This window comes from Vulpes vulpes, chromosome 12 (assembly GCF_048418805.1).
Source record: "Vulpes vulpes isolate BD-2025 chromosome 12, VulVul3, whole genome shotgun sequence".
Lineage (NCBI taxonomy): Eukaryota > Metazoa > Chordata > Mammalia > Carnivora > Canidae > Vulpes > Vulpes vulpes.
Genome location: NC_132791.1, coordinates 106,216,107 through 106,243,973, shown reverse-complemented (window position 1 = coordinate 106,243,973; position 27,867 = coordinate 106,216,107). Strand labels below are relative to the sequence as shown.

General features: G+C 46.2%; 1 protein-coding gene across 10 annotated transcripts in view; it reads left to right on the top strand.

Annotated features, from left to right (window-relative positions):
- TMEM45B (transmembrane protein 45B) overlaps positions 1–27,867 on the top strand; it is a 50,872-nt gene that overhangs the window by 8,287 nt on the left and 14,718 nt on the right. For 2 of the 10 annotated variants that reach the window (XM_025998815.2, XM_072729340.1), the window contains one exon: positions 7,253–7,389. The exons of 1 other annotated variant lie outside the window; for it this stretch is intronic. The gene's annotated coding sequence lies outside the window, so the exon portion shown is untranslated. Of the gene's footprint in view, positions 1–7,252; positions 7,390–9,853; positions 9,996–27,867 lie in introns of those variants that run through there. 7 more of the 10 variants (XM_025998817.2, XM_072729342.1, XM_072729341.1 and 4 more) reach the window with 6 other exon arrangements.

Below are 27,867 nucleotides of genomic sequence, written 5' to 3'. Positions count from 1 at the left end.
CACCAATTTGTGGGTCATTGCCAGTGGCCTAGCCACCTGGTGAGAAGAATGGAAACCAAGTGTGGGGACATGAACTATGCCAGCAGCTTGCTGCCTGGAAAGGAAAAATATATGCTAATGCCCATGTTAATGTTCATGGCAAAGGACTTTTTAAAAGGGAACATGAATGAACTCTCATGCCCATTAGGCTTATGCCCAATGGGTAACAGCAGTAGCCCAATGGATACACCAATAAACTGGACATGAAAGTCCACTTCAGATGCAAGAAAATGCCAAGGCCCAAGGAGTGATCCTGGAAGATGTCAAGACTAAGGAGGTAGTACAATCTTGGGATTCTTGTCAATGGGCACAAATCATCCAAAGAAGAGAAAGGTCTGAAGTGCTGCTGGAACTGCCACCCACATATTTGGAGCATTTCCCCCCCAGACTCCAACAGTCCACATGTGGCCTATTGCTAATCTGACAGGAGTCCCAAGCCATCAATGGTTTTGATCAGAGACTGACACCCTCAGTGCAGGTTCAGATCCCTAGGGCACCTAGTACCCCATGCATGAAGCTTTCCTGGACCAGAGACATCAAGCGAGAGGCTGACTTTAAATGTCACCGATGGTATGGGACCGTCAGACGTCATGCAACTTCGCCACCTAACCTTGTAGTTAAACCAGACATAAGCTTCATACAATTGGCCTGGAGACTCTTCTGACGAGCGCTCCCCAACCAGACTGACGTGCGCTCCTCTGAGTTAGATGTTCTCTGAGGGGTTACACTGGCCTATGAAGTGCTTGTCACCCTCAGATGGGGCGTTGGGATTTCAGGGTTCTCGGGTGTTGGTAAAAAATGATACTCTAACTTGGAAGGGCCCCATGATTGGGACACATTGCAGGGTTGCCAGAGACACTACAAGGAAATCAATGAGACAGCTAGTGCCATTCTGCTGTGTCCTCATACCTGGCACAGGCAATTATGTCCTGAAAAAAATGGTCTGCAGCTGCCGTTAGCTCCGGCAGAGACAGTCAGCTCTACTCCCCACGCTCCGCTCAGGGAGCTCACTCGGCCCGGTGGTGATGGAACAGGGCGTGGCTGTGCGATCGCCAAGGCCTCTGGCTGCGTAATATCAATAATTCAGGGAAGGCGGAAACCACACTGTAGAAAATCCAGGCGCAGATGGAATGGTTACCAGCTCGCAGGTCCCCCCAGACTAACTCTTTCACATCTTTAGTTGAAATAACACAAGCACCTAAGGTCCCAGTTGAGGACCATCCTGGTTAAGGTCTGGCCACCCTCTTGGGTCTGGTCCTCCTAATGACCCTAGTAAGATGCTGTCTCAAAATGACAGAGAGGCAGCAAAGCACAGCCACATAATAGGCGATTTAGGGACCTCAGGGGACCCAACTTCACCTCCAAATTCAAGATAGGCAATAGTCCTGCTGGATTTGATAGGTTTCATCTGCTGTTTCAGTGGCCGGGTGAGGACCAAGGGGGGGAGGCTAGGAAAGGCACTCTCACGTGCAGCCTTCCAACCCCACAAGGCCCCATAAAGATGGAACAAGAGACAGAGGGCCCACACAAACGTGCTGGGCTTACAGCCTTGTGTGGAAACGTTTCCCTGCTCCAAACGCAGCCTGTGCCCCTTTGTTCTGCTTAAGACTGTGCATCGGTGCCCCCCAGGCATCCCCACCCTTCCATTCCCCCCCTCTCTGGCAGAGGAGCTGGGGTCCTTCTTCACTGGCATGAGAGGGGTGCGGATTGACCAGCTGCCCTACATGGGCCGCCGGGGCTGGAGGGGACCCAGGACTGTTAGACCTGAGCTCGCTCTGCTCTTCTCTGCACAAGTAAAGCCTCATTTCACCCAGTGCTGTGCTGTGGGGTCCTGGCTGACTCTGAGACCAAGACACAGTGGGCAGGACGTTGGATCTCTCCCCGGGGAGCTGACGGCGTGATGAGCACTGCCCTCTGTGCCTTGAGGGTCCCCTCCTGGGACTCGTACCCAACGCACTGTGTTCTACCCAAGTGTGATTTCTCTTTCTCTTTTAAACATCACTATGCATTCATGTTTTCCATATGTTCCTATGAATTGTTGGCAGCCTATCGGATTCTCCAAATGGCCCCACCTTCAGAGTGTTCCCTCAAGCTGGCCTCTGTGTCCTTTTGACAAAGCTCCTCTTTTCACCTAGATTTCCCCAAGTCAGAACCAGAGAAAAACATTTGTGTTGGTGATTTGGATGTGTTAGGGTAGGTGATTCCAGACGCAGGAGTGAAAGATGAGTGGAGTGGCACAGGAAGGAGGGACAAGTTGGCCACTGGGACTTCTTTCCTGACTGGTATTTCTGGAGTTTTTCAATGTATGTATCAGAACCAACCGTTACTCATGGGATGAAAGGGGAACGCATTCATTGCTTAGATACCATTCCCCACCGATGGGGAGTGGCTTCACGGGCATTTATTCTTCCCAAGTTCCCAGTCGTACCTTCCAACCACCAAGTGGAGTCCTGCCAGTGTTCCACAGCCTGCGAGCCTCAAGGAAGGCCCAGGCAGGAAGCCAGAGATGAGAGCACAAACAGGCAGGGAAGCACTCTGGGGCTGCTCAAGCCTGACAAGGCTCACAGCCACCTCCACGAAACTGAGAAGTGCGACGGAGATGATTTTGGAGGCTCGCACAGGAGAGGGCTAGTGCTGCTCACTTGGAGCCACTCGGGCTCAAGTCCCATCCAGCACAGAGCTTCCTTTCATGCACTGGCCAGTCGCAATTTCTGCAAGAGGATTAGTGGAAAACAACAGTCTCCACTGCTCAGCTGCCTCTGAGGCCATGCCAGGGATGGTCATCACATAGCACCCAACCCAGGTTCCCTTGGCCTCACCAGCCTTCAGCTTGGAGCACCCTTCTGAAAAGAAGTTCTCTCTCCCCACCAGTGTTATTCTCACCAGGTAACCAAAGTAGCCCTCCACACCTTCCTTTCTACTCACACATGCAACACACACACCCTGTGCTTGTGAGTCTGCATGACCACACCATTGTGAAACAAAGCAACAAACAAAAAGAAAAGAAAAAATAAACTGGATCTAGCAGACATAGACAGAATGCTTCACCCAGCAGGGCACAATACACATTCTTCTCAAGGGCAAATAGGACGTTCTCCAGGATTCAGAAAGAAAGAGATCATACAACTCTGACATACAGAGTCAGTGCAATCCCTAACAAAATCCCAAAGATTTTTCTTTTTGTAGGCATAGAAAAATTCATCCTATAACTCATATGGAACCTCAAGGATCCCTAATAACTAAAACAATCTTGAAAAGGACAAATTTGGAAGACTCATACTTCCTGACCTGAAATTTACTACAAAGTTACAATAATCAAAACAGTGTGGTACTGGCACAAAGACAAACATTCAGATCAGTGTAATAACAGAGATCCCAGAAATAAACCTTTGCATATAAGGTCAAGTGGTTTTTTTTTTTTTTCTTACAAGACTGCCAAGATGATTCAATGGGGAAAGGACAATCTTTTCAACAAATGGTGCTGGGAAAACTAGATATCCGCACGTAAAAAGTAGCTTCTCTGAATGCAACAGGGTGAAGTTGGAATTCCAGTAAAGGGAGAAAATTCGAAAATTCACCAATTTGTGGGAAAATGAGCAACACAGCCTTAAACTCTCCATGGGCCGAAGAAGAAATCACAAGGGAAGTTAGGAAATACTTAGAGATGAATGAGAATGAAAACAACACACTAAAACTTAGGGGATGCAACAAAAATGGTCCTAAGTGGGAAATTTACAGCTGGGAATGCTTACACTAAAATCAAGATCTCAAATTAACAATCTAGTTTAAAAAAAAAAAAAAACCATCTAGCTTAACCACTCAAGGAACTAGAAAGACAAGAAAATAAGCCCGGTGGTAGCAGAAGGAAGAAAGTAATAAAAATCACAGCAGAGATAAGTAAAATAGAGACCAGGAAATTAAGGAGATCGAAAGTTAGTTTTTCAAAAAGATTAACAAAATTGACAAATCTTTAGCTAGATTAAGAGAAAAAAGAGAAGCCTCAAATCACTAAAATCTGAAATGCAAGTGGGGGCATTACTACCCAGTCTACAGAAATAAAAAGGATTATAAGAGAACAATTGCAGTGGGGTTAAGTGGTTCAGTGGGTTAAGTGTCTGCCTTCAGCTCAGGTCATGATCTCAGGGTACTGGGATGGAGCCCCACGTCGGGCTCCCTGCTCAACGGAGAGTCTGCTCCTTCTCTCCCCACCCCCTATTTGTGCTCTCTCGCTATCTCTCTCTCTCTCAAATAAATAAAATCTATTTTAAAAAGAGGTCGGGGGAACACCTGGGTGGCTCAGTGGTTGAGTGCCTGCTTTCGGCTCAGGGTGTGAGTCTGGAGTCCCGGGATTGAGTCCCACATTGGGCTTCCTGTATGAGGCCTGCTTCTCCCTCTGCCTGTGTCTCTGCCTCTCTCTGTGTGTGTGTGTGTGTGTATCTCTCATGAATAAATAAAAATTTTAAAAATACTAACAAATAGACTTCAACAGCATATCAAAAGGATTATATGGCGTAACCAAACGGAACTTATTCCTGAAATGCAAGGATAGTTCAACATATGAAAACCAGTCGATGTAATACACCACAATAACAGAAGGAAAGGTGAAAAAACGTGATAGGATCATCTTAATGAATGCAGAAAATTCAACATGCCTTCACAAGAAACACTCAACAAACTGGGAATAGAAAGAAACCACCTCAACACCCCTTCACAAAAAACAAGAAGGTGACAGCTGTGTCACTGAAAACTACAAAGAATCCCTGAAAGGAATTAAATAAAGCATAAAGTGGAAAGACATACTGTGTTCATGGATTGGAAGACAATTTTAACACTACCCAAAACAACCTACAGAGTCAGTGCAATCCCTAATAAAATCCCAAAGATTTTTTCTTTTTTTTTTGTAGGCATAGAAAAATTCATCCTACAACTCATATGGAATCTCAAGGATCCCAAATAACCAAAACAATCTTGAAAAGGACAAATTTGAAAGACTCATACTTCCTGACCTGAAATTCACTACAAAGTGACAGTAATCAAAACAGTGTGGTACTGGCACAAAGACAAGCATTCAGTGTAAAAACAGAGATCCCAGAAATAAACCCTTGCATATAAGGTCAAGTGATCTTTTTTTTCTTACAAGACTGGCAAAATGATTCAATGGGTAAAGGACAATCTTTTCAACAAATGGTGCTGGGAAAACTAGATATCTACACGTAAAAGAATGAAGTTAAGGACACCTGGGGGCTCAGCAGTTGAGCATCTGCCTTCGGCTCAGGACAGGGGTCCCGGGGTCCCAGGCTCAAGTCCTGCATTGGGCTCCATGCAGGGAGCCTGCTTCTCCCTCTGCCTCTCTCTGTGTCTCACATGAATAAATGAAATCTTTTTAAAAAATGAAGTTATATCCTTATCTAACACCATATACAAAAATTAAGTCAACATGAATAAAAGATTCAAACATAAGAGTTAATACTATACAAATCTTAAAAGAGAACGTAAGGGGAAATCTTCATGACATTGAATTTGGCAGTGATTTCTTCGGAATGACATCAAGAGCATAGGCAACAAAAGCAAAAATAGAATATTGAATTTTTTTTTAGAAAAATTGAATTTTATCAAAATTAAAACTTTTTGCATCCATAGACACTAACAGAGCAAAAGATTGGATAATGAGCAAGCCTGTAAGATCTTCCAAAAGAATAGTCCATTATGCCAGCAATACTTATAAAGTAAACAATTTCCCATTGAATTAAAAGCCATCCTTGTGGGGGCACCTGGGTGGCTCAGTCAGGTTGGCATCTGCCTTCGGCTCAGGTCATGGTCCCAGGGTCCTGGGATGGAGGCCTGCATCTGGCTTCCTACTGCGAGGGGACCCTGCTTCTTCCTCTCCCTCTCCTGCAGCTCCCCCTGCTTGTGCTGTCTCTCTCTCTCTCTCTCTCTCTCTCTCTCTCTCTCTCTCTCTCTGTCAAATAAAATAAAATAAAATAAAATAAAATAAAATAAATAAAAAATAAATAAAAAAAGAAGAAGACATCTTTGTGTTTATCAAGACCCACATACACTTGGATCTGTTTCTAGACACTAATCTGTTTCATTGTTATATTAAACGGCTTTCTCATAATTGGTAGCTGTTTGGTATTCATTTGTGGCTGTTGATATATTAGTAATTTATCTTTTGTTAACTGTTTAAGCTGCTTGATTTGTGTTATTCTCACAGACCAAATTAAAGACAGTCTAACTTACTTTGTAAAAACTAGTTTGTCCTGGCACTTGGATATTATCATTTGAGGCATACATAATTTTCCCAGTTCCAATTTTTCAGTGTTAAGAAGCATCTCAGGGCAGGCACCTGGGTGGCTCAGTGGGTTCAGGGGCCGCCTTCCGCTCAAGCCCTGACCCCGGGGTCCTGGAATCAGCCTGGCATCCAGCTCCCTGCTCATCGGGGAGTCTGCTTCTCCCACTGCATCTCCCTCCCCCCTGCTTGTGCTCGCTCTCTCACTCTCTCTTTCTCTCAAATACATAAATAAAAGGGTTTTAAAGAAGAAGAAGAAGAAGAAGAAGAAGAAGAAGAAGAAGAAGAAGAAGAAGGAGAAGGAGAAGAAAAGAAGAAGAAGAAGAAGAAGAAGAAGAAGAAGAAGAAGAAAGAAGAAGAAGAAGAAGAAGAAGAAGAAGAAGAAGAAGAAGAAGAAGAAGAAGAAGAAGAATCTCTACCCACCAGTAACTACAACTGAGAGATCACAGGCCTGTCTCATCCTCAAAGCCTTAGAGGAAAACGTCACTCAAGAGAGAGCCTGGCCCTTGCAGGGAGCTAGCGACAGGGGACAGTCTCCCTGGGTAACAGACATCCAGGACTCCACCTTCTCAAAAACAGTGGACATGAGCAAGTGCCAAGATGAGGCCTGGTGGTTAAATAAACTCCCAAGTTGATAGGAAATCAAAGTGGTGCTCCGGCAGGGGTGCGGGGCCCTTACCCTCCGGCTGCCGCAGCGCTCTCACCCTGCTCTTCCAGGCCTCATTCGCCCTGCTGTTACAGAGGAAAGATGCTTTATCCTCGAAAGTGCCTCCCTTCGACTTTATAGGAAAGAAAAGCTATGTGATCAAAGGAGCTGTATTTGGGATCCCTGCCCTGCCCGGCTGCTCCTGTATCCTGCATATCTGTTGCCTTTCTTTCAGACCCACATAGAGCATCTTCCCTGAAGCCTCTCTTGTTCTCCAGCAGGGACCACGATGGAATAAGCTGGAAGGCCTGTGGGCTCTGGAAGGGAGGTCCTGGACCCTGACTTCTCTGCGCACCGAGGTACCCTGAGCAGCAGGTCCTTCTGCCCTCGGTCCTCCCCAGACTCCGGTCAGTAGGTGCGAAGCGGGGCCCTGGCTCCCGCTAAGGGGGGGCCTGTAACTTCCAGGGGGACTAAGAGCGGGGCAGCCCCGTAACTCGCAGGTGGGGGCGCCGAGGCCCAGGGTCTACAACCCGAGCTGGGGTGTCTTCGCGGGGGCCACCCCCCCCACCCCCCGCAGGGACTTCCTCGCGCTGGGTCCCCAGCACCCAGAGCCTGCGGCCCGCGGGCGCCACACCTGGAGGATGCGCGGAGGAAGGACCTACGTGACCCTGAGCTTTTGTATGGTTTTTGTTTGGGGGCGGGGGGGGGGGGGGGGGTGCGAAATCAAGCCTGTATTTATCTTCATTGATTGACACGCGAACTCCATGTTTCAAACAACCGGAGTCCGCAGTGGCGATACGGCTTGGGACCGCGGGACGGAGGCGGCGGGAAAGGCCCGGGCTGCAGGGACACCCGCCGGCCTCCGCCCCACGGACCCCGGGACCGCTCGCCGCCGCCGCTGCGGCGTCCCCCGAACAGCCCCTGCGCCCCGGGGCTCCAGCCGCCCAGGCTCCGGCCCGGCCTTGCCTCCCGGGGGTCACGCTGGGCGCCGCCCGCCCTGGGTGCCGGGACCCTACCCCGGGCGGAGCAGGGCTCAGGGCGCGTGTGGGGCCGGGCTCGGCGGCGGGGCGGGCGGGGCGGGAGCGGGAGGGGGAGCGGGAGCTGAGCCAGGTGCGGGGAAGCGGGGGAGGGGGAGGGGGAGGGGGAGGGAGGCCGGGAGGGAGCCGAGAACAGGAGCCGGGAGCGGGATGCTGGGAGCCCGGAGCTGGAGCTGGAGCTAGAGCTGGAACGGGATGGGAGCTGGGAGTGGGAGCCTGGAGGCCGGGAGCAGGAGGCTGGGGGGCTGGGAGCTGGGAACAGAGCCGGGGGCAGGAGCTGGGAGCAGGAATGGGAGCCAGGAGTCAGGAAACAGGTGTGGGAGCTGGAGCAGGAGCAGGAGCCCAGAGCAGAGGCCGGGAGCAGGATGCTGGGAGCGGGAGCCAGGAGGCAGGAATAGGAGCTGGAGTGGGAGCCGGGTGCGGGAGCTGGGAGCAGGAGCAGGGAGCAGGAGATAGGAGCAGGAGCCGGGAGTAGGGGCAGGAGCTGGGAGCGGGTGCCAGGAGGCCAGTAGCCAGGAGCAGAGGCTGGGAGCAGGAGGCTGGGAGGCCAGGAGTCTGGGAGCCAGGAACGGGAGCTGGTAGTGGGAGTCAGGGGTGGGAGCTGGGAGCAGGAGTGGGAGCCAGGAGTGGGACCCTGGAGTGGGAGGCTGGGAGTGGGAGCCAGGAGGTGAGCCAGGTGCCAGGAGGCTGGGAGCCGGGAATGGGAGCAAGAGCCAGGAGCCAGGAGCTGGGAGCAGGAGCTGGGAGGCCAGGAGGCTGGGAGCCGGGAGTGGGAGCTGGGAGCAGGGAACAGGAGCCGGGAGTAGGAGCAGGAGCCAGGAGCAGGTGTCAGGAGGCCAGTAGCTGGGAGCGTAGGCCGGGAGCAGGAGGCTGGGAGGCCGGGAGTGGGAGCAGGGAGTGGAGGCCAGGAGCTGGGAGAGGGAGCGAGAGCCAGGAGCCGGGCACTGGGAGCAGGAGCAGGATCTGGGAATGGGAGCCTGGAGTGGGAGGCTGTGAGGCCGGGAGGCCAGGAGCTGGGAGCAGGAGCGGAGGCCAGGAGTGGAGGTGGGGAGCAGGAGGCTGGGAGGCTGGGAGCGGGAGCAGGAGCGGGAGCCAGGGAGGCTGGAAGGCTGGGTGGCCAGGAGGCTGGGAGGCCAGGAGGCTTGGAGGTGGGAGTGGGAGCTGGGAATGGGAGCCGGGAGTGGGAGGCTGGGAGGCCAGAAGGCTGGGAGCCGGGAGCGGGGGCTGGGAGCGGGAGCCGGAGAGGCTGGGAGGCTTGGAGGCTGGGAGCCTGGGAGCCTGGGAGCCTGGGAGCCAGGAGCAGGAGCGAGAGCCGGGAGCCGGGTGCTGGGAGGCTGGGAGGCTGGGAGGCTGGGAGGCCGCGAGTGGAGGCCGGGAGCGTGCCGGGAGCGGGAGCAGGAGACGGGAGCAGGAGCCGGGAGTAGGAGCGGGAGCCGGGAGCGGGTGCCAGGATGCCGGGAGCAGGAGAGGCTGGGAGTAGGAGTCTGGGAGGCCGGGAGCGGAGGCCGGGAGCGGGAGCAGGGAGTAGGGAGCGGGAGCGGGAGACGGGAGCAGGAGCCGGGAGTAGGAGCGGGAGCCGGGAGCGGGTGCCAGGATGCCGGGAGCAGGAGAGGCTGGGAGGCTTGGAGGCTGGGAGTAGGAGTCTGGGAGGCAGGGAGCGGAGGCCGGGAGCGGGAGCAGGGAGTAGGGAGCGGGAGCGGGAGACGGGAGCAGGAGCCGGGAGTAGGAGCGGGAACCGGGAGCGGGTGCCAGGATGCCGGGAGCAGGAGGCCGGGAGGCGGGGAGGCCAGGAGGTCCCGGAGGCCCGGCAGGGGCGTGGAGGGGCGGGCGGGGCGGGGCGGGGCGGGGCGCTCGCACCTGCCGGGGCGGCCGCAACAGTCGGCGCGCGGGCTGCGGAAGGCGCGTCGCTGGGCGCAGGTGAGACGCCGCCGCGGGCTGAGGGCTCGGGGCTCCGGGGCGGGTCCCGCAGGGGGTCCCGGCCAAGGTAGGAGGCCCTGGATCGGGGGGCGGGGGGGGGGGCTCGGAGCGGGGACTTGGCCAGGGCGGGGGGGCCGGGGGCAGCGGCGGCGGCCGTGCCCCGCGGGTGGGGACCTCGGGTGTGAAGGCGCCGCCGTCGGTCGGCCGAGCCCGGGGCTGACGCCGACGCCGCAGCCGTGTCGGGGCAGGAGGCCGAGCGACGCCCTGGAGCAGCGGCTGCTGGAGCCCCCCGCGCCGGGGTGGAGCCTCCGCGGCTCCCGGGGGGGCGCGGGAGGAGCAGCGGGGTAGGTCGGGGGAGGTTCCCCTGGACCTCAAAACCGTCTGAGGCGACCCCGCCTGGGTCCAGAAGGTGAGCCCCTGGGGAGGACCCCCTGGACGGGGAGGGATGCGCGCCCACTCGGGGCACCGTCGAGACACGCGCCCCTGGAACACGTGAGCAGCCACCGCCCCTGGCCGTCCGCCTGTGCCCCGGGCCCTGCGCCCCCATCGCCCCCCCGCCCTGCCTGGCTCCTAACGTGGCCCAAGAACTTGCGGGTGGTCGCCCTCTTCTGCCAGGCGATGGCCCCCCTCCCGACCGAGGCCGCCGGCCCCCCCGCCCCTGGACTCCGTGGGAGACGCTCGGGGTGGGAGTGGAGGCCTTGGGGAGGGCGCGGGCGGAGCGACGGGAAGCACCGCTGCGGGGCGCGGGAGCCCCCACCTCCCCGCAAAGGACTTGGCAGCACCACACACCTGCCTCGCCCGCGCACTCTTCCTTATGTCCCGTGGGTCCCCCCCTCACCCTTGCGCTGGGCCATGGCTGCGACCACCCAGGTGCATCTACTAAAGCTCAAGGGTGACACCAGTGATTCTGTTTGGGGTGTTTCTCTACAGTCGCTGCTTGTGTTTCTTGCCTAATCTTAGCAAATGGCACTTTGAGATAGGGAGAGAAAATGGGTGAAGAGAAAGAAAGACTTCTGCTTTCTTATCCCCCCCCCCCACCTTGTCATCAAGGTGACATCGGCTGCCATGCTTCGTTGGTCAAAGTACAGATACTACTTAGGTTGATTATGATCCAAGGACTATCTCTTTTCCTCAAACGCATTTGCCTGTTGGAAACGGATAAGGGCAGTTTTACCATCTGTAGAACCACTCCCATAGCCAAAGTTCCTGTTATTGCAAAACTTTTTATAATTATAAGTAGGAGAATGGAAGTCACCACTGTGTCATCGAATAATAGGTGCCTATGAGACATAGTTCAAATCTGTATTTATTTCTAGAGACGGGTTGCGAGACAAAAACTAGATCATGCACAACACTTCACCATATCCAGTGTGGACAATTAGAAGCAACGAGTAAATCCTGTAATCCCCACACTTCCTTTGAACTTGGCCTTAACCCTTTTAACCGGTCTTCTCCCCCAAACCTTTACTGGGGGGTGGAGGGGGGCTAGGAATAAACAGAGATGATTTCTCTGTGTGAAAAGAAAATGGGTCATGGCTGCACTCCTGAAAGGACAAAACTCAAAAGATCTATCAGCCTTAGGGGAGGAGGAATTTCAGCTGAAGGTGCCAAAGCGCACTCGTGTGTCCCTTGCAGGATTTGGGTATCATAAGCCATTATTGATGTCTCGCTGGTATTGCTCATCGGGGGCCTTACAGAGAGTACAAGGCGATTTCCACACAGCACTGTGAGCAGAGCGATTACTTATTTCATAAACGGGGAAACTGAAACTTAGAAAGACTGAGTGTCACCTCCTCTGAGGGCTGGGGTTATCCCGCTGTTAAGTGGCCGGGGCAGGACTCAGACCAAAGCTGCTTCCCTACCTCAGCTCCCTACAGGGTGTCTTTTTTTTGTTTGTTCGTTTAATCTGGGGATGGGAGGTGTTTGTGATTTGTTTCTCCTGAGCGCTTATTGACTATAGTCTCTGAGTTGAACTCCTAGAATCTAAATTTAGAAGCCTTCTTGTTTGGTAGACGTCATACGCACCTTTGTTCAGTGTTACTACAAGAATACCTTAGAGCTGAAGATAGCCTGAAATATTGTCAAGCCCAATCTTTCTGGCTTTCCAAAGAACAAGGGGGGGGGGGGTACAGGAAAACTAAGCAGGTACCCAGACCTACTTTGCTCAAACCCAGGCCTCCCAGTGTTCAGACCACTGCTCCTTCCAGCATGAGGTCCCTAAGGGGGGCTGGGGTGCTCTACATAAGACCTGCTTATATAAAGTAAGTGGTTCCATTTGATGTACTCTTTTCCTTTGGGGTCTGTGACCCCAAACCATAGCCTCCCTGAACCTCTGGACCCAAATAACCATAGATTCTTCGACTCTGATTGGATTCCACCTTCTACGAGGGAAAGAGCCTCTTGGTCTGGCGCGTTGTGTTATTCTGAGCACCGAGCCTGTAGTAGGCACTCAATAGAATGTGTTCAATACCCATCAAATAAACATTTGAACAAGTATAAGATGTCGTTAAGGACTTCACTCAGCCACAAGTAACAGAAACCCCTACTACGGTAACTTAATAAGTGAGGAGTTTGTTTTTCTCAAATAGCTAGACGTCTAGAGGTGGCAGGTCCAGGGCTGGGCCAGATGCCTCTGTCTTCCCGAACTACCATCCTTAGCGTGGGGCTTGCCTCCTCCCTGAAGGGCGGGAACCTCTTCTTCCCAGGGAGGGCTTAGCCGAAGAAAAAGACAGAACAAAGGGCAGAAGGCATGTGCCAGGTGAATCTGTGTTTTTATAATAATATCGTTCTTGAAAGCTCCGCCTACTAGACTTCGTATACCTCATTCATATAAGAATTACGTCGCGTAGCCAGTCCTAACTGTAGGAGAGCCTGAGCAAATCTATTGTCTTAATGACCATGTTGCCACTATAACAAAATAGGGATTCTTTTAAGGAAAAGGGAGGGAATGGATACCAGGTAAACAACTAGCGTTACCTGTCGTAGTGTGTTTCATGAGTCCCTGACTCCTTGTTTCTTTCTACATGGGTTGTTGCTGTTGCTTTATTTTTACTTTTTGTTGTTGTTCTTTGGTTTACTAAAAAAGGCGGGGGGAGGGATAGATCATGCAGTGGGTGTAGAGGAAATGTTTTAAATTATAAATTCTGAGATCCAAACCAAGAAATGCTGATTATTTAGGTCTGAGTCTATAAATCTGAATTATACAAACCAGCACTCCAGATCATTTGCATGCAGGTGGTCGCAGGGTCACAATTTGAAAAACATTGAATCGGGGAGTGGTGTAGCAGAGGCACCTCCACTGTGCTTCCAAAGCTTTCCTGCCTCATTCCTCTGAGGCTCTTACTTTCTTTTTTAATTTTCTATGTTGGTCAACAGAAATAAATGTATAGTCTTAAAAGTCACGAGTTCAACAAGGTTTTTACTAAGTCTGTACTGAGCTATCTCCCAAGAGGCGGCTATTCTCAATGCTCTCAGCCTCGTTTCTCTCATATTTACCACCATACTCCCCAGTAACATGCTAGACCTGGCTAATTCTCTTTCTCTTCCCAGTTCTGGATAATATCTATTGACCTCCTGCCTGGGAGGATAAGGATGTAGCTCTCTCATACCTTCATTATCCTTGCCCCATATTTGCTTCTCTTTCTTGCAAGGTCCCAATATAGTTACATCCTAATTTTTTCTGATATAACCGTGTTTCGTGTTTACATTATTATGACCCTGTAAAGGTCATTCACACCCCAGCCTTGTGATAACCATGACTTCTACACTTCCTTTCTCATACAGCCTTTTTCTATCCCCTGGACTCAGTCATTGCTACCTCTTTCAGTCACTTCGTTTTTCTGTTTTGTTTTTTTTGTTTGTTTGTTTGTTTGTTTGTTTGTTTGAGCGTTCATTACAATTCTGCCTCAAGTTTTGACAGGATGGGAAAATTCCTCTCAATAAAGCTTCCACTAAGTAGTCAGTTTGATTCGCTTTTCTTGGAGGCATCTCTGGCTCAGCCCCCCATTCTCTGGGACTGGTACTTCTGAGGCCCTTGTGGCACTGGGAGCTCCCCTGGCTGCCACCTTGTCACCTGCACTGGATTCCTGTTTCCTGGATTGCATGCCTTCTCACTCGGTTCAGTTTTGCCAGAGCACAGCTTTCTGAGAAAGTGTACGTGGAGGCAGAGGTAAATTTATCCTGAAGCTGCTGAAGCCCACGGGGCCTCTAGGAGGGAAGAAAAGCCAGGTCACCACCATGAAGCATTTTTGGCACATTTTCTTTTTTTTTTTTTTTTAAAGATTTTATTTATTTATTCTTGAGAGATAGAAGGAGAGACAGAGCCAGAGACACAGGCAGAGACACAAGCAGAGGGAGGAGCAGGCTCCATGCACCGGGAGCCCGACGTGGGATTCGATCCCAGGTCTCCAGGATCGCGCCCTGGGCCAAAGGCAGGCGCCAAACCGCTGCGCCACCCAGGGATCCCCCTTTGGCACATTTTCTAAAGAGATTTTATATTTATTTATTTTTTTAAGATTTTATTTATTCCTGAGAGATGCAGTGAGGGAGGCAGAGACACAGGCAAAGGGAGAAGCAGATTCCATGCAGGAAGCCTGATGTGGGACTCAATCCCAGGACCTCGGGATCATGACCGGAGCCAAAGGCAGACGCTCAACCCAGGCGTCCCTCTAAAGAGATTTTAGAAGCAAGATCCACGAACCTCTAAGGCTCCCATTTGTTGTGATTTCTTTTCTCATTCTAAATAAATATTCACGTCTACACCCAAGTTTGTGTTTGTAATTTTATGACTTTTTCTTTCTTTTTTTTTTTATTTTATTTATTTATGATAGTCACACAGAGAGAGAGAGAGGCAGAGACACAGGCAGAGGGAGAAGCAGGCTCCATGCACCGGGAGCCCGACGTGGGACTCGATCCTGGGTCTCCAGGATAGCACCCTGGGCCAAAGGCAGGCGCCAAACGGCTGCGCCACCCAGGGATCCCCTAATTTTATGACTTTTTCTTAAAGAGGGCTCCCCAAATTATCTAAGATGCAGGCCCCACAGGACCTGGCTGGTTTTTCAGACTTTGTACATTCGAGATGCCATTTTTCATCCTTCACTTTTGATTAGTGGTTTGGCTGGTTATAGGATATTAATTGGAATTAACTTCCCCTGAGAATATTGAAAGTTTTGCCCCACTTTCTTCTACCTCTTGATCGCTCAGTTGAGAGGCTCATGTCATCCTGATTTCTGATCCCTTGTATTTTGTTTGTTTAATCTCTGAAAGTTTGTAGGGTTTTCTTTTGTTTATTCCTCATGTTTTGCTATTTCATGATGTTGTTAGTTGATATTGGCTTTGGCTTCCCCTCCCCCCCGTCATTGTTTTAGATACTTTAAAGTCCTTTCCAATCTGAAAATCATATTTTTCAGTTCTCTGCTTTCTTCTGTTACATAGTTTCCTCTGTATTCCTTAGATGCTGGAGCTCTTGAATCTGCCCTCTTACTTTATCTTTGCTATTTTTTAAAAACCTCTCATCTTTTAGTTCTGGTTAATCCTCCAACCCTCATATTAAATTTTTACATTCTAGGGACACCTGGGTGGCTCAGTGTAATATATACTGACTCTCTCTCAGTATATACTAAGAAGGGGAGAATGAGCAGAAAGGAGCAGCAGAGGGAGAGGGAGAAGCAGACCCCCCTCTGAACAGGGAGCCTTGGAATCTCAGTTTCTCTAGCACCTAGAACCATGCTGATACACAAGAGGCCCTGGATAAATGTTGCTTGAATCAAATTGGCTCCATTATTCATTTTAAATTAACCCTTCCTACCGGTCCCTTTGCTGTTTTCTCTGCTTCTTTCGCATTTTTTATGTCATTTTTCTGGAAGATGATACTTCATTGAATTTGATGTGTGGATGTGTTGGAAAAGAGACTGGGAAGATCTTCCACCAGGACTTCAGGTAGAATTGCCAGGGGTGAAAACTCCCTGTATCATCTTACTGAAGATATAATGATTTCTTGGGTCATCACCACACACCCTACCTACATCTGGTGCTATCTTGACCCACAGTTCTATTTGAATGCTTCTTTCCCCCGTATTTCATGCTTCACTTGTCCTGTCCTTTGCTTCCTTCCACTCTCTTTGATCTGGCCCCTACTTTGACCCAAACCTTCTCTTTGTTCTGTTCTAACAATGTTTTTCTGCGCCACCCCCCCACATCCCCACCTTCACCTGCCATCTGGTATATTTTGCACACAGCACAGTGATGTACCCATTTTAGAAGACTTACCCTGCCTATCATGTAGACATCTTTTTAAACTAATCCAGGCCCAGAATGAAAAATCGCGCTCTCTCTTCTGTGGTTGAGTTTGTGTCTATGCTTTGTTCCCACTGGGATTTATTTTTATATGGAAGACTCTAGAAAAAGAGCTAAACTACAAGATCATCGTAAAACAGTAGTCTGTAGATTAGTGTTTCTCAAATGCTACCACCCACCACGGAACTTGTACTCTCATAGCATGGAGGCTTGGCTGGAAACAGCATGGCATAAGCTACAGTCTTTCTTAATGCTAAAAAGAGTATGGTACCCCAAAATACATCTCTGTTTTAATATGAAAATCATTTTCCCCAAAATCTTGAGGCAAAATTGATATTCCAGGATGATAACTAATGCTGGTAATGTGAGTCCAGATATTTGCAGCTTACCCATACACCAGTCTAAGAGGCACAGTATGAGATGATCTGTGAAGGACTCATCTAGCTCTAAAAATTATATGGAAAAAGTAATGTTAGCAGCAACCTTACTAATGACTGGATTTCCTCATGGTTCAAAATTACAGCTAAGTTGAATCAGTTCAGTTTAGATCAAGAACTATTATTATATGACAAACTTAGTGCTAAGTCATGGGAAGTTTAAGATGAAGTAGATAAGATCTCTGCTGTTGAAGAACCTATGGTCTAGTGAGTAAGACATGTAAATGTATAATTTTCATATGACAGGCTAAGTGATAAAAAAAAAATCAACATATGTATAAGGTAGCGCAGGAGTGAGGCAGTAGCCCAGCCTCGAGGTTCACAGAAGGCTTTCTAGAGGAGAAAAGGCTCACCTACTGAAAACTGAGTAAAGTTAAGCCAAGCAAAGAAAAATGAAAAGAAAGTGGAGGGAATAGGATGAACAAAATGTACACTGTAAGGTTTGTGATGGGGAGAAATGAGGCTCAAGAGACACAGGGCCAAGAGGCAGTCTCTGGGCATATGCCATGCAAAGGGGCAGACTACATCTGTGTGGTGGTTGGTTACTCAATGAAATATTTTAAATTTCATAGTGGTGTGGTCAGATTTACATTTTAGGTAGATGACTCTGGTGGCAGAGTGGAAGAAAGATTTATAGATGGCAGACTTATAGGCTTTGCAGTAGCTGAGGCAAAAGACAATGAGAGCCTAAGTGAGGTCATATTGTAGGAAACAGAAAAATTGGGGAAGCAAAATAAGCAGAATATCTTAGTCTCTTGGAAATTGGGACACTGCGGGGCAGAATGAGAGATGAAGGGGTATCTAGGATGAGTCGTAGGAATCTGACATTAGGAGTGACTGGGTGCTAAGCCATTACCCGAGTCTGAGATACAGAAGAGAAGCCAATTAGGTGCGGAAGGAAGATGATGAATTCAGTTTGGAACATGTTAACTTTGAGGTGCCTATGAAGAATCTGTGTGTTTATGTGTGTGTCTGTCAGCTCAGCAGGTTGTTAGATACGTGAGTTTGAAACTCAGGGAAGAGGTCAAGACTAGAGATAAGAGTCATGAGCGTGCAAGTGGTAATTGAACTATGGGTGTGTAGAGTTCTTGCAAGGAGGAGATATACTGAAGAAGAGTGGACCAAAGTCTACTAGTGTTTAAGAGATAGGGAAAAGAAAAGTACCCTTCAAAGGGGAGGAAAATTACAGAAGATGAAGAGAACGAGGACAGAATAGTATCATGAAAGCCAAAAATAATAAATTCCAAAAATAGTGACTAAGTGACAGTGTCAACTAAAGAAGGTATCACAAGAACAAGAAAGGTCTATTCAGATAATATTTTAAAGATTTCCATTGGTGAAACAATATGGAGATCATTTGGTGACACCTACAAACACACTTTCAGTGTTGTGGTGGTGAAGGAAGAGAAGTAAATGGAGAAAGCAATTGTCTTTCCAGGTTTCCTCCAAGAAATTTAACTGATTTTGACAATGTTTGATTGCATTACACAAAACCATCAAATTCCTTTCTATCCAAAGAAAATTTCATTTAAGTGGTAATTTAGTTCAATAATTACTGACTTTCCAAAAATTTTAATATTAGAAATTGTTTCTAATTATCTGTAAATAAACAGTATCAGGATGCCTGGGTGGCTCCGCAGTTGATCGTCGGTCTTCGGCTCAGGGCATGATCCTGGTCCAGGGATCGAGTTCCGCACTGGGTTCCCTACGGGGAGCCTACTTCTCCCTCTGCCTATGTCTCTGCCTCTCTCATGAATAAATAAATAAATAAAATCTTTTTTAAAAAAATAAATAAACCTAGTGCCAAAGGCATTTGGGCTCTGGACTAGGGGAGATGGTTAGAAAAGATCCACATATTTTGAGAATATATATATATATATAACTATATATATATATATATATATATATAGTTTAAAAGTTTGCAAAACTATATGTTATTTGAAGATAACATACATAGCAAACGTATGTAGTATATAGTAAAACAAAAGTGAGTGAACACTAAACACAGAATTCAAAATGATACTTACTACTCAAGAGGGAAGAAAGGGGGAAGCCATCAAGAAGGTGTCAACAGGAAGTTCCAAGGATATTAGTAACGTTCTCTTTCTTAAGCTGGGTCATGGGACACAGTTATTCTTCATAATTTTTACATACATTAGGTATGTTATTTTTATTATTCCTATTCCTATAGTAAATAGGAAGCGAGATAAACAGTGGTTCTTCAGAGATCCAGGTTCAGAGCAGATTTTTATTTCTTTTTCTTCTATTATTTTGTGTGGAAAAAGTCTTGGGCCTGGTTATAGGCAAAGAGGAGAAGGCGGGATCCCTGGGTGGCGCAGTGGTTTGGCGCCTGCCTTTGGCCCAGGGCGCGATCCTGGAGACCCGGGATCGAATCCCACATCGGGCTCCCGGTGCATGGAGCCTGCTTCTCCCTCTGCCTGTGTCTCTGCCTGTCTCTCTCTCTGTGTGTGACTATCATAAATAAAAAAATAAAAAAATAAAAAAACAGGGATCCCTGGGTGACGCAGCAGTTTGGCGCCTGCCTTTGGCCCAGGGCGCGATCCTGGAGACCCGGGATCGAATCCCATGTCAGGCTCCCGGTGCATGGAGCCTGCTTCTCCCTCTGCCTGTGTCTCTGCCTCTCTCTCTCTCTCTGTGTGTGACTATCATAAATAAAAATTAAAAAAATAAAAATAAAAAATAAAAAAAAATAAAATAAAAAATAAAATAAAAAAACATTTCAAGGAGGAGAAGGCAACAAAGAGAAAAGTTCATGAGTAATAGGAGTAGACCTAGAGGACACAGATGGAAGATTGGCCTATCAGAGGGGTGAATTTGAGAACAACAGGTGTGGATGTATATGAATTTGAGGTGAAGAAGAGGAAATTGATGTGATTGGTGCCTTATAGTCTCAATTATGTTCATGGAATGAGAAGGGAGGTTTGCTCAGAGTTGAGTGAACTCAGTTTTGAGGGAAGTGATGAGTTTTCAAAACCAGTCTATAGGAAATGGAAGCAAGACCTTGCATGTGACAAGAAGCACTGCCCAGTGAAGTAGGAGGCCTGGCATCCATCTTGGTCACAGATAGTACAGAAGGAAGGAAAAACATATTAAAATTTTTTTCCTTCTTGCTTAAAAAATAAGCCAACTTTTCAAGTCCAGAGATGCTCCTCTTGCTCTAATGTATGCTGAAGTGACTGCTGGTCCTCCTTGGTGACTCCACTACTTTAGCTCCATTTAACTTCTCTCCTATGTCTGAACCTACTCTGTCCTTTTAATTTTTCATTTCATTTTTGTGATGTGTTAGGAGCAAACACAAAAAGTTATTTTAGAATTAGGAGAAGCCGTGGAGATTACCTCCTCCAAACTATCCTGTAACAAGGAACTTATGATCCTGAGAAGTCACATATCTTGCTCAAGATCACAAAGTAAATTCATAGCAAAATGTGGGCTAGAACCCAGGTCAGCTGACTCAGAGGTCAGTGTTCTTTATTAGTTCTTGAGAAATCATGGAACTTAGCCCAGATTTCTTCTTCAGTCTTTAATTTAGGATTCCAGTAAGACTGCCTAATTTTCATGACAGTTTGAAAGTGGCAATCAAGAAAGACCCAGGTCAAGTGCCAGTCCCCTCTGTGAATACAGGATCGCAATCCGGATATCGTGACATTCAACCTTTCACAAGCTCCTCACTAGATTATAAACTCTTTATGGATAAGAGTCAATTCTTTTTTAAGTTTTTATTTTAATCACCCAGCGCTCATCTTGACAAGTGTACTCCTTAATCCCCATCATCTATTTCACCCTCCCCCCACCTCCCTTCTGGTAACCATCAATTTGTTCTCTAGAGTTAAGGGTTGATAGTTTCTTGATTTGTCTCTCTTCATTTTTCCCCTTTGTTTCTTAAATTCCACATATGAATAATATATCATACAGTATTTGTCTTTTTTTCTGACTTATTTCACTTAGCATAATACTCTCCAGTCCCACCCATGTCATGGAGAATGGCAAGATTTCATTCTTTTTTTTTTTTTTTAATTTTTATTTATTTATGATAGTCACAGAGAGAGAGAGATAGAGACAGAGTCACAGGCAGAGGGAGAAGCAGGCTCCATGCACCGGGAGCCCGACGTGGGATTCGATCCTGGGTCTCCAGGATCGCGCCCTGGGCCAAAGGCAGGCGCCAAACCGCTGCGCCACCCAGGGATCCCGATTTCATTCTTTTTATGGCTGAGTAATATTCCATTGTATGTATGCATGTCTGTGTGTGTGTGTGTGTGTGTGTGTGTGTGTGTGTGTGTGTGTGTGAACCACTCTTCTTTATCCATTCATCAATCAATGGACACTTGGGCTGCTACCATATTTTGGCTATTGTATTTATTTAATGCTGCTATAAATATAGGGGTGCATGAATCCCTTTGAACTGGCATCTTTGTATTCTTTGGGTAAACATTCAGTAGTGTGATTGCTGGATCATATGGTAGTTCTATTTTTAACTTTTTGAGGAACTTCCATACTGTCTTCCACAGTGGCTGCACCAGTCTATTCCCATCAACAGTGCATGAGGGTTCCTTTCTTTCCACATCCTCACCAACAACTGTTGTTTCTTATGTTGTTGATTTTAGCCATTCTGACGGGTGTGAGGTGATATCTTATAGTCTTGATTTTCATTTCCCTGGTGATTAGTGATGTTGATCATCTTTCCATGTGTTGGAAATCTGGATGTCTTCTTTCAAGAAATGTCTGCTCAGATCTTCTGCTCATTTTTAATTGGATTATTTGGTCTTTGAGTGTTGAGTTTTGTAAGTTATTCAGTATATTGAATATGTCATTTGCAAATATCTTCTCCCATTCCATAGGTTGCTGTTTCGTTTTTCTGATTATTTCCTTCACTGTGCAGAAACTTTATTTTGAGGTAGTCCCAATAGTTTATTTTTGCTTTCATTTCCCTTGCCTCAGGGGACCTATCTAGAAAAAAAGTTGCTATGGCTAATGTCAGCAAAATTACTACCTGTCCTCTCTTCTAGGATTTTTATGGCTTCAGTTCTGACATTTAAGTGTTTAATCCATTTTGAATTTATTTTTATGTATATAAGAAAGTGGTCCAGTTCCATTCTTTTGCATGTTGTTGTCTAGCTTTCGCAATGCCATTTGTTGAAGAGATTGTATTTCTCCCAGTAGATACTCTTTTCTGCTTTGTCAGAGATTAATTGACCATATAACTGTGGGTTTATTTCCGGATTTTCTATTCTGTTCCATTGATCTGTGTGTCTATTTTTATGGCTATACCATACTGTTTTGATGAATACAACTTTTTAATGTAACTTGAAGTCCAGAATTGTGATGCTTCCAGCTTTGTTCTTTTTTAAGATTCCTTCAGTTATTCGGGGTCTTTGGTGGTTCCACACAATTTCAGGAGGGGTCATTTCTTACTTATTTTATTATTTCCTCAGTACTCAGCATAGAGTCTTGTATTTAATAGGATCATAGGAAAAAAAATTTTAAAAAAAGAAAGCAGGAATAAGACCATATTTTGCTTAGAAATGAAATACTGCTGGGCAGTAACTGAGCTCTTGTTCATAGAATTTTGTTCCATAGCTCATGAACTCATGCCAGAATGAGGTTAAGATTCTTAGTTTGGTCTTATGCCTTCTGACCAGTTGTTCCAAGGACCCACCTACCCATCGACAAAGTAAAAATGACAGTAGTAGGTATAAAATTTTAAAAAGAATGATGGGCTCCGAAGTGACTTAAAGGCTCTCAGACTACTATAGAGCAGGGATACACTCTGGCTGAAGTTCAGGACTAAAGCACCATCCACATCAGCTGTAGGCAACAAAGAACTTTCAACTCTGTACCTTGTACTTCCTCTGCATTTTACGACTAAGCAGCTCATAGAAGGAGGGGTTTTAAGCTTGTTATTTGCAGAGTAACAGAAAGCTGAGTCAGGTAGGACTGGTTGTATGCCAAAGTAAACTCAGACCAGAAGCCACCTGAGTGTTTCTGTTGGCAAGGACAGATTCAAAAAGTATAAAAACCATGTCATGGAGTAAAATAATACACTATATTCTCCCCATAACTACTTGCCTACTGACTAAAAACACATCCCATTCCTATTAAAAAGATATTCAACAACTACCCTCTCCAGAGTCAGATAAAGGTTCAACATGATTCCCCTCTCCCTACTTGGAATTAGGTACTAAAAGCAAAGGACAGCAGTCTTAGTTCAATAATTATACTTCCCACAAGAGAGAAACCCAGGTTTCTCCCCCCATTAATTGTGGGAATAAGTGTAAGAACTCTAGAGAAGAGAAGAAACTAACATTTGTTAAATACTTACTCTAGGTAGTTGCTAGATGCTCTCCATTAACCCTCATAAGATGCTTCTGTTAAGGAACCTGTTTTGGAAGAAGTGGGGTACTGAAATTCAGAGATGTTGGGGAACTTGTGGAAGGTCCTACCAGTAGAAGTAGCAAAGCAAGGACTGACACTCCATAGTTCATGTTCTTTCTCTTATGCGACTATATTTCCCCTTAAAGAAACATGTAGGAACTCAGTTTCCTTTAGGCAAATCTAGGACATAGAATACATCTGAACCAATATAAAACTTGACTTGTGTCTTCTCTAACTTGACTTTCCTCAGGCCCATTTGTGAGTTCATATGCTTTCCAGAGACTCTTGGGCACACAGGACCACAATGTTTGGTTGATTTGACTTTTAAGTATACTGTTTTGTTCATTCTCAATCTGAGATTATTTCAAGGTTTAATGCATTCCACCCATGGAAGACACTGACATTTGGTCATTCTTGGTAACGAAGGTGGGAATGATAGGGTAAAGAGAGTAAGCAATGTGACCTAGCTCCATTCTTACTATATGGATGATTGGTTGCACCTGCTTCTTAGTCTGCACGTACTATTTGCTCTACCTGGCACTGTACCCACACTACTTACACTTACCTGTTTTTCAAGGAAGTTTTAGGGACACTTCCCTCTATAATCGTTCTATTTCTGACTCCAAGGTGAGTCAGAATCCTCCTTTCATTGTCATTACTCTGCATACGCTATTAAAATATTTAATGTATGTGTCATGATAGTTGAATTATTCTTTCTTCACCAGAGTTTCACCTTATTTAGGCAAGGTCCTTCTCTGAAGATTGATGAAATCCATTTTCTTTTTTTAAGATTTTATTTATTTATTCATGAGACACACACACACACAGAGAGAGAGAGAGAGAGGCAGAGACACAGGCAGAGGGAGAAACAGGCTCCATCCAGGGAGCCTGACGTGGGACTTGATCCCAGGACTCCAGGATCATACCCTGGGCTGTGGCGACTGAGCCACCTGGGCTGCCCTGTAATCCATTTTCAAGAGTAGAAGGGTAGACAGACAAAGGCACCAACAGAATTCAGTGGGGGAAAGAAGAATCTTTTTAACAGATGGCTGGGACAGTTGGATATGCAAAAAATGAAGTTGGATCACTACCTCACACCATATACAAAAGTTATTGTATCCATCATAAAATGGATCATAGACATAAATGTAAAAGCTAAAACTGTAAAAATCTTACAAGAAAACAGAGGAGTGAATCTTCATGCCCTTGAGTTAAGCAATGATTTCTTAGGTATGACACCAAAAGCATAAATAACAAAAGAAAAAAACAGATAAACTGGACTTCATCAAAATCAGAAGCTTCTATGCTGCAAAGGACACAATAAAGTAAAAAGACAACCCACAAAAACAGAGAAAGTATTTTCAAATCATATATCTGATATGGGACTTGTATCTACAATAATATAAAGAACTATTACAACTCAATTTAAAAAAATTTAAATGGGCAATGAATTTGAATAGGCATTTCTCCAAAGAATATATACAAATGCCCAATAAGGTCACAAAAAGATGCTTCACATCACTAATTATTAGGGAAGCAAAACAAAACAAAATGATGAGATATACTTTATGAGAATGGCTAAAACAAAAAAGATGAACATAGTAAGTGTTAACAAGGATGTGGAGAAATTGGTAACCTCATACACTGCTGGTGAGATTGGAAAGTGGTGCAGCCACTTTGGAAAAGAATCTGGTCATTCCTCAAAATGTTGAACATAAAGTTATCATATGACCAAGCAATTCCACTCCTAGGTATATGCCCAAGAGAAATGAAAACATAGGTACACACAAAAATATGTACACCAATATTCATAGCATCATTATTCATAACAACCCAAATATCCATCCACAAATGAATGGATATTATGTCAACTATATGTCAATTAAAAGTTTTTAAGATTAAAATTTAAAAACTAGATGAGGGATACCTGGGTGGCTCAGCAGTTTAGCACCTGCCTTCCGCCTAGGGCACAGTCCTCGAGTCCTGGGATCGAATCCCACATCGGGTTCCCTGCATGGAGCCTGCTTCTCCCTCTGCTTCTCTCTCTGTTTCTCTCTCTGTTTGCATGACTCTCGTGAATAAATGAATAGAATCTTAAAATTTTTTTTAAAAATTTAAAAACTAGATGAATGGACAAAATGTGACAGATCTGTACAATGAAGTATTATTCAATAATAAAAAGGAATGAGGTCATCTGGGTGGCTCCGGTGGTAAGCATTGAACTCTTAGTTTCAGTTCAGGTGATGATCCCTGTGTTATGAGATGGAGCCCTCCAAGCTGGGCTCCATGCTCAGTGGGGAGTCTGCTCGAGGATTCTCTCTCTCCCTCTGCCTTTGCCCCTCCTCCTGCTTGCACTCTCTCTCTCTCTCCCTCTAAAAGCAACAACAATAAAAAGGAATGAAGCACTGATGCATGCTGCAAGATGGATGCACCTGGAAACCATGCTAAGTGAAAGAGGCAGAGATATATGATTGCACTTATACAAAATATCTAGAATAGGCAACCCCATGGAGACAGAAAGTAGACTAGTGATTGCAAGGGTCAGTGGGGTTGGGAGGAAATGGGGAATGACTGCTAGGGGTATGGGATTTCTTTTGGGGTTGATGAAAATGTTCTAAAATCAGAAAGTGGTAATGGTTGCACTACTGTGAATATACCAGAAATCACTAAATTATACACTTTAAAGGAGTGAATTTCATGATATATGAATTATATGTCAACAAGGCTGTTATTTGAAAAAGAAAAAGAGAATTAACAAGAAAGCACTGAGACTTCTAGAACCACAGGAGGGTGACTTTCAGATTCATTAGGAAAAACTCCCAGGAACACAAAGCAGGAATACTTAGTAAGGTTGCTGAAATCTTCATAGTGACTTCTTTGATACATATGAGTTGTCTTTTATAGTGATTTATTTATTCATGAGAAAGAGAGAGAAAGAGAGAGAGAGAGAGAAAGCAGGCTCCCCATGGAACAGGGAGCCCAACACAGTGCTTGATCCCAGGACCTCAGGATCATGACCTGAGGCAAAGGCAGATGCTTAACGGACTGAGCCACCCAAGTGCCCCTATAATGATTTAGTAATTAAATCTATAAAACTATATGGAACTGTCAATTAAGTGATGAACAATAAATAAAATGTGGTGTTATGGGCTAGATTATGCTCCCTGCCCCCCAATTCATATGTTGTTGAAGTCCTAACTCCAGTACTTCAGAAGGTGACTATTTGAAGATATGGTTTTTAAAGAAGTAATTAAGTTAAAATGAGGCCATTATGGAGGGCTCTGATCTAATCTGTTACCCTTATAAGAAGATGCCACAGGGACACACCAAGGGAAGATGTGTGTGAAGACACTGAGAGGAGACAGCCATCTCCAAGGCCAGGACAGAGGCCTCAGAAGAAGCCAACCCTGCAGACAGCTTGATCTCAGACTTCTAACATCCGGGACCATGAGAAAATAAATTCTGTTTTTTAAACCACCCAGTGTGGGCTGCTTTGTTACAACAGCCCTAGCAAACCAATAACTGCAGTATATGGCTGCAATGTGAGAGTTAGCCATGGAAAGGAGTAAGTAGTGATGCACACTGCAACTTAGATGAGCCTTGGAAACTTAGGCTGAAAGACAGAAGCCAGGGCAGCCCAGGTGGTTTAGTGCTGCCTTCGGCCCAGGGTGTGATCCTGGAGACCCGGAATCAAGCCCCATGTCAGGCTCCCCGCATGGAGCCTGCTTCTCCCTCTGTCTGTGTCTCTGCCTCTCTCTCTCTCTCTCTATCTCTCATGAATAAATGAATAAAATCTTAAAAAAAAAAAAAAAAAGTAACTTTGAAAAAAAAAAAAAGACAGAAGCCAGTCTCGGGGCACCTTGCTAGCTCAGTCAGGGGAACACGTGGCTCTTGATCTTTGGGGTTGTAAGTTCGAGCCCCATGCTGGGTGTAGTGATTATTTAAAGAAGTAAATGAATGACTAAACTACATAAAAAAAAAAAAAAAGCCAGTCTCAAATGACTCCATGTTGTATGATTCAGTTTATATAAAATGTCCACAATAGGTAAATCAAGAGAGATATAAAAAAGATTAGTGGTTCTCTAGGGCTTTGGAGGTAGGGAGACTTAGGAAAGTCACTCATGGGTCAGGAGAATCTTTCTGTGGGTAATGAAAATGTTCTAAAACTGACTGTGGTTATTGGTTGTACAACTCCATGAATATACTCAAAACCATTGAAGTTTACACTGTCAGTGAAAATGGTATGTGAATTATAGATCTCAATAAAGCTGTTACTTAGAAAAAAAAAAAAAAGAGCAGGGGCAGCTGGGTGGCTCAAGTGGTTGAGGGTCTGCCTTCAACCCAGAGCGTGATCCTGGGGTCTGGGGATCGAGTCCCACATCAGGCTCCCTGCATGGAGCCTGCTTCTCCCTCTGCCTGTGTCTCTGCCTCTCTCTGTGAGTCTCTCATGAATAAATAAAATCTTTAGAAATAAATAGATAAAAATCCATTTTAAAAAAAAGAGCATATGGAAAGCAAGGGAGAAAATTGCTAGGGAAGTAGGCTCATGCTCCATTAACAGTTCTGAATGTAGAACACTCTAGTAAGTGGTAACATAAGAAACAAAGAAATAAAGGCAGCCTGACCTCTGCTTCCTTCAGAAAAAAAGCAGGATAGGAAACTGGCCTCAAACAGAACAGGGTTTCATGGCCCCAGCATTATTGAGAGTTGAGCTGCAGAATTGTTGTGGGGGGTATCCTGCCCATTACAAGATGCTCAGCAGCACTTCCAGTCTTTACCCACTAGATGTGCACAATGCCACCATCATCCCCAGTTGTG